Source organism: Cibotium barometz, chromosome 50 (assembly GCF_041138505.1).
Source record: "Cibotium barometz isolate CiBa-2024 chromosome 50, ASM4113850v1, whole genome shotgun sequence".
NCBI lineage: Eukaryota > Viridiplantae > Streptophyta > Polypodiopsida > Cyatheales > Cibotiaceae > Cibotium > Cibotium barometz.
In genome coordinates this window covers 7,833,236-7,841,131 of record NC_141095.1, presented here as the reverse complement: position 1 = coordinate 7,841,131, position 7,896 = coordinate 7,833,236, and positions in this window count along the sequence as shown.

Genomic DNA, 7,896 nt, shown 5'->3' with positions numbered 1-7,896 from the left:
TTATGTGACTCTTTTGGACGAAGGGGAACTGAACATTGAGCTAGCATGACTCAAGGTGGAACTTACTACAGCTAAAGGTCATGCAAGAAGCATTGCATTAATAGTAGATACGGATCAAGTCATAACTTGATCTCATATGAAACCTAGGTAGCATTAGATAGACCACATCTTGAACCCACTGATGCACAATTTCGTAGTGTTCACTTGATAACCACAAAAGCCGAGAGATTTTTAAATCTTAACAGTTCCATCAGAAATAATTCCTTGGTCATGAAGGTGTTTGTCATGCCTGTAGGTTCCATGGAAGAAGAAATGATTCTAGGACGATCCTCGATCTGTGCAAGTAAATGCAATATCCAATGGGAGGAAAGACTAGCATTGTTAAGCACGGGTGATGAGGTCATGTCCATACCCTTACAGGGCTTGGCAAATAGAGGGAAGCACATCATAACTGATAAACAAACAACGAGTGCAATGGAAACATCTAAGGGTACACGGAAGTGGGTGCCCAAGAATTAACTTAAAGATCAACCAGATAGAAAGGACACCATGAATAATATAAAGACCACAAGAAGAACCTCCAAACAATTCAAAAGCCAAACATTGCTGACACAAACCGATTAGCAGGACTCCAAGCATCCCAAGAAACCTCAAGGGTTCCATAAGCAATGGATTTGAAAGGACTTACCGCCATCCCAAGGATACTATCAAGGCAATACCATAATATGGGTACCTAAACCCCACTCAGTGGTGGCCAATAACATAAGTAGTTTGAATCATAAAAAAGAGAATGGTAAAAGCATACAACATCAACTCTTAACTCAAGTTGAAAGATCCCTGCCCCCTCCGCGTAGCAAATTCGAGGGTGCTAGTAGCGGAAGTAGCACTTCTTGCGCAGGGCAAAGCCTCTCACTCAGGGCCTCGCCCACGGATATCGAGACAAGAGACTGATCCCTCAGTTATTCCAAAACCGAACCCGGAAAAACTTCCCTCGCCTAGAAATCACGGGCGATTCCTCCAAGATATTTTTATTCTAACATAGTGAAGAGCCTTAACTAACCAAACTGATCCGACTGAACCTGTAAGTCACATGGTCAGATCAAGGAAGAAACTTGCACTTGGATCATAGAGACCAACGCTTTTTTCCTCATCTAGAGGCACAACCGTTGATTCTTTTCCATAGAACAAGACTATGGGATTGGATGGGGTTAGGTTGGATCGATGGATTCCTATAATAAAATTCAACTCTATTCAAGTTACGATAGTTGAAGTAAGTCATAGGATAATCCTTGTTCTATGGAAAAGAATCCCCCTACTGCTGCAGAATGCAAGAAAACATTGTTTTCCTTTATTTTTGGCATAGAGAGAAAATATTCTAGAGAGAGGTAATACAATTTTGAGATATTTTTGGATACAAAGTTTCCCTTTTATCTTAAGATTAATTCCCCTAAAACAGAAGTTCAAAAAGAGTTTTCCAATGTGCATTAGAAATTAATTGAATATGTGTATTGGCCACCTTAGCTTAGGGGTGCCAAATTTTTGAAAATTTTGATTAAGGTCCAAAGAGTGATCAAAGGGGCCTACAAGATTAATCCAAGTGTTTGAATAAGAAAAATGCAAAGAATAAAAGAAAATCCACCAAAAATGAGTAAACTCTCACATAAGATGAAGAGTTGACTAGTATTGGGATTATTAGTAAAAAAATAGGACTTATTAATAAAAAAAAAAGAAATTTTGACACCTGAGGAAAGGGGGAGGGATCTCATGAAGAAGGCACCTAGAATCTCATCATTACTCTATTTTTAAATCAAAAAATGAGATATTTTATCTCTCCTCTCTCCTCCTTCAAACCAAATAAAAAAAAGTGAGCCTAACTAGTCCAAAACTTGTCCAAATTGGATCAAACTGAAGGTGTAAGCCTCTAGATCCCAATTGGACTTGGTTTGGTGGCCTCCCTCACCTATAAATAGACCCCCATTCCTTCTTTCTAACCTCCCTCATGCTTGGGAAGCATTTTATTTTATGGGTTTCCTCTTAAAACCAAGTTTTTCTTGATTATGATGAATTAATGTTTATGTTTAAGCTTAGGTTTATGCATAGACTAATTTTTATGTCAAAAGTGTAATTTTCATGTCAAAAGTGTAATTTTCAACATTATCATTTCATAGAAAATGCAGGGAGGTTATGGCAAAATTTTATTATTAGAAAATGAAGGTTTATTCATAGATTAAATTTTATGCTAAAAGAGGAACTTTGAGTATTATCATTTCATAGAAAATGCGGGAAAGCTATGGCAAAATTTTTAACATTAGAAAATGAATTTTATGCATAATTGATTTTTATGCTAAAAGTGGAATTTTAAAGCATTTTCATTTCATAGAAAATGTGGGAAAGCTATGGCAAAATTTTTAGAAAATAAATCTAGATTTATGCATATTAAATTTTTATGTTAAAAGTGGAATTTTAGGCATTCTCATTTCATAGAAAATACGGAGAAGGTATGGCAGAGTTTTGAGCATTATTCATTTTTTAGAAAAATAAAGAAGGTTATGCAAAAAATTTCTAGATTCATTCAATTTATGAGAATTGTGGAAATGGTTATGAATATAGTTCATTTAGATAAAAATGGATTAGTAAGTGTGCATAAAATTTTTATGCTAAAAGAGGGATTTTCATGATTTTTTTTGGGAACATAGAGAAAATAAGGTGAAAATATTCATAGGGGTGCATCGAGAAAACATAGATAAAGTTTTAATCAGAAAGAGGAATTATGGGTATAATTTATTTTGTAAATCCCATGAGATCGTATGCATAATTTTTTTATTCAAAAAGAGGAATATTGAGCATATTTTATTTTGGGAAAATTGAGAAAAGAATATTAAATATTCACAGTAATGCATCAAGAAAACATGGATAAATTTTTAGTCAGAAAGAGGAATCACAAACACAATTAACTTTTGGAATTATGAAGTACACGTCTAGACTCTCGATGTAAGATTCCTCCCTCGAGCTTTTGAGGTGTAAAGGTGTAAGAACCTCCCCTTTTGTTCTTGAAATTATTTCCCTCTCTGAAATAGGAGAAAGATCTTGTTTTACCTATTTTGGCCTAGAGAGACAAAATGTCTAGAGAGAGATAATCCAAAATTGAGATATCTTTGGATATAAAAATCCTCCTAGTGTCTAAAATGGTTTCCCTTTAAAGAGAAGTTCAAAAAAAACTTTCCAATGTGCATTAGGAATCAATTAAAAACGATATAAGGGACCTTAGCCTAAGGGTCTAGATTTTCGGAATTTTTTGGATTATGGTCCAATTAAGGTTTCTGTGGGCCAATAGGATTAATCCAAGTATTGGGATGAGATAAATCCAAAGAATAAAAGAAAATACCCAAAAATGAGTAAATGCTCATATAAGATGAAGATTTGATTGAGTACAAGGTTTACTAGTTAAAAATTAAGAGATATTTCTAAAAAAATGAGATATTTTAGAGAAATGATGAATTTTTGACACTTTGGTAAGGAGAGGGGGACTCTTGAGTTAGGTGCCTATTGCACACATGCCGAAGGGTTTTTAATTCAAAAAATTGTGATATTTTTATCTGTCCTCTCTCCTGGATCAAACCAAATAAAAAAGGGAGCCAAACTGGTCCAAATCTTTTCCAAATTCAACCAAACTGAACCTGGAAAATTCTAGAACCTAGTTAAACTTGGTTAGTGGCCTCACTCACCTATAAATAGATCCTTAGTCTTTTGTAAAAAAATTTGTGAACTATACCATGCCAGTATTACATTAAAATAATGATATTTTCTATTATCCCTTAAAAATCCTCTACTTTTGGAGAACTTGGAGCTTCTCTCTCTCTTTAACAATCCTTGGAGCTTTCTTCTCAACATACTAAACCAATTGATTGGTTGGGGACTTCTTTCTAAGATAAAGAAGCAAGCCTAATCAAGAGGTAAGAAGTAATTTCACGGTTTTCATTTATATTCTCAAAAGATTTCACTTCTTAACCTCTCTCAAGCTTGAGAAGTTTCAAATTAATTGTTTTCAATGCAAATCAAGCTTTCTATAAGAATTCTAATGATTGATCACAAAAAAGTTAATCTTTATGCTTAATTAGAATGCTTTTTATGTACATCTCTCTCTCCCCCAAAAGAATAGTCATTCCTATGACTAATGCTTTAGCAAATAAATGCTTCTCATTAATAAATTCTTAATTCAAAATTAATCTCTAAGCTTGTTAAGCTAGAGGTTAAGAAAATGGCTTTTTATGCTTTTAGGCTAATAAAATTATGGTAAACTTATGATTTAATTCCATAAATTGGATTTAAGTCTAAGGATAGTTATTCTATCCTAATTGTATTACAAAGTCTTATTCTTTCTAGAAATATTGAAAATTATCAGTAATAGCAGAGCGAAGGTATGGCAAAATTTTTAGAAATTAATACATAACTCATTTTTATGCATAATGTGAAAAGAGGACTTTCTGTTATATTCTGGGATTGAATATCCTATGTTAAAAGAATGATTTTCATCAAATTCATGGGAAACTAATTTTTGGTATTTATGCATAAATATTTAGTTAAAGAAAAGAGAAACTTTTGGTATTTTTATTTTATGAAAAAAGATAAATTCCCATGATAATGGAGATCCATGTAATTAAATGAAAAAAGAGAACTTTTGGTATATTAATGAATATTTAATTTAAAGAGAAATTTTAGATAAATTTATTTTATGCATGAGAAAATTTAAATGATAAAAGAGGAATTCCTAGGACAATTGGAATTCAATCATTTAAATGGTAAAAGTGAAATTCTTGGCATATTTGAATTAATGGATATTTTTATTTAAATTTAAAGATAAATTTTAGATATATTTATTTTATGCATGAGAAAATTTAAATGATAAAAGAGGAACTCCCATGATAATTGGAATTCAATCATTTAAATGGTAAAAGTGGAATTCTTGGCATATTTGAATTAATGGATGTTTTTATTTAAATTTAAAGAGAAATTTTAGATAAAATTATTTTATGATAAAAGAGGAATTTCCATGACATTTGAAATTTAATCAATTAAATGAAAAAAGAGGAATTCCCATGATATTTGAGATCCAAGAAATTAAATGGGAAAAGAGGAATTTTTAGCATAATTCAAATTATGAGTATTTATCAAAAGTGGAATTTTGAGCATTATTGGGAAATATGGGTAGAATTGATTTTTGTAAATCCCATGAATCTTTTACTCAAAAGAAGAATATTTAATATATTTCACTTGAGAAATTTTAGAAAGAATATGAAAATATGCGTCGAGAAAAAGTACCTTCAACTAGGCCAAGCAATTTGTAGAAATTTAGAGAAGTCCCATCGGTATCGAAAATAGAAAATGTTACTAAATGTGAATAAGATGTGAATGCGATGTGATAAGATGTGAGTGGATGTGATAAGATGTGATGTGATGTAAATGGGTGTGGATATGGATGTGGATATGGATGTGATAAGATGTGGTGTGATGTAAATGAATGTGGATGGGATGTGAGGTGATGTGAATGGATGTCAATGTGAATGAAGAGATGAGAATGAGATGTGGGGATATGTGAAAGGATGTGGATGTGGATGTTGATGTGATGTGATATAAATAGATGTGGATGTGGATGAGATGTGATGTGATGTAAAAGGATGTGGATGTGAATGTGATGAGATGTGGATGAAATGTGATGTGATGTGAATATATGTGGATGTGAATGAGATGTGAATGAGATGTGATGATATGTATGGGTGTGATGTGATGTAAATGGACGAGAATAAGATGTGAAGTGATAGATGTGAATGTGAATGAATGGATGGATGTGGATAGACGTACATGTGAATGATTGGATGGAAGTGGATGAATGAGATGGGATGTGTATGGATCTGATGAGATGTGGATAGATGTGGATGTGAGGTTGTGTGGATGAAATGAATGAGATATGATGTGGATAGATGTGGACGTGATGTAATGTGGATGGAATGAATGAGATGTGACAAGAATGGAATGGATGTGAATGTGATGTGATGTAAATAGATGTGAATGCATGAGATGTGATGAGAATGGATGTGATGTGATGTGATGTGAATGGATGTGATGTGAATCAGGATAGATGTGAATGGATGAGATGTGATGCGATGTGGATCGGGGTAGATGTGAATGGATGTGATGTGAATCGGGATAGATGTGAATGGATGTGATGTGAATCGGGATAGATGTGAATGTATGAGATGTGATGTGAATAGATGTGATGTGATGTGATGTGGATCAGAGTAGATGTGAATGGATGAGATGTGATGTGAATGGACTCAGATGTGATGACAATGGTGGATATGAGTGATGTGATGTGGATTGGGGTGGATGTGAATGGATGAGATGTGATGTGATGTGGATATGGGTAGATGTGAATGGATGAGATGTAATATGATGTGAATGGATGATGATGTGATTGTATGAGAATGGATGAAGCACGATAGGAATACATATGATTGGATGTGGATTAAGAAAAGTAAATTGACGTAGAAGAATGTGGAATAACAAGAAATTATGTGGAACAATGTGGAAAGATGAGAGTTCGTTAGAAACTCTATTTATGACTTGTTTTTAAATGACTATTTTATGTCAAGAATGCTAGGAAAGCATTTTGACCATCTTGTGAATGAGGTCGTGGTGGAGACCAAAGCCATAAAGTTGCAACAACTGACGCAGAGTCATTGGAGGATGTCTCGCATAGCAAGGTCGGCCGAGCCTCGGTTCGATTTAAATGGTGAGCTTCCGGTATGGTGGATGAGGGACCAAGGAAGCGGCCTATGAGTGAAGCACTAGGTGACTTGCAAAGGATCCTAGAGGGTACTAACCATACGGTACTTGGGCTCTGGGTCGCCGAAGATACCCACGCATGTGTCGAGGAAGAAAATAGAACAAGGTGTTAGAGTTATCTTCTGAACTCGGGCATGGATCTGGTTGATTGACCTTGTTGGTCCTCAACGGATGAGTCCATGGCTCTTTTTATATGGATCTATTGGTTGATCTTGCTGATCTTCAATGGAGAGTCCATATGGTTTTTTATAAGTGAATATATTTCTGGGTACTATGAGCTAAGAACTATTGAAAAGGCCCCTGAGTGAATAGGTGGTGAGCGTTGTGGTTGCCAATAATGCCATAGTAGGCACACCAATGAAGGAATAATTGGAAATTAGAATTCAACTAGATATTTTAGAGAATTATGATCAGTGATACCATGGTTTCATTAAAAGATTGTTTTAAAGACAACTGAATCTGTGAAAAGGCAATCTTATATTGGGGGTGTGTAAGTGGTGTGACTATCGCTTGAAGCCCCGGCTAGGGGGCTTGGGAACTCTTTTCCCTAGTACTTGGGGCAAAACTTACCCAAATTCCTAAATGGATCCTATCATTACAGTGGTTGGGCGGTTGGCTAGCCCATGGGATTGAGGCTGGACTAATGGATCCCTAAAATGAGACTCAATTCTGTTATGTTATGATAGATGAAGTAAATCCCTGATAGTCCTTGTTCTATGGAAAAGAATCAATGGCTGTGCCTCTTGACGAGGAAAAAAGTGCTGGTCTCTATGATCCAAGTGCAAGTCTCTTCCTTGATCTTACCATGTGACTTACTGGTTCGGTCAGATCAGTTTGGTTAGTTTAGGCTCTTGACTACGTTAGAATAAAAATATCCTGAAGGAATTACTTGTGCTTTCTGGGTTAGGAAACCTTTTTCGGGTTCGGGTTTGGAATAAACCAAGGATTTAGTCTCTTGTCTGGATATCCATGGGTGAGGCCTCGAGTGAGAGGCTCTGCCCTGTACAATAAGTGCTACTTCCACTACTAGCACCCCCTATTCATCATTGCGCA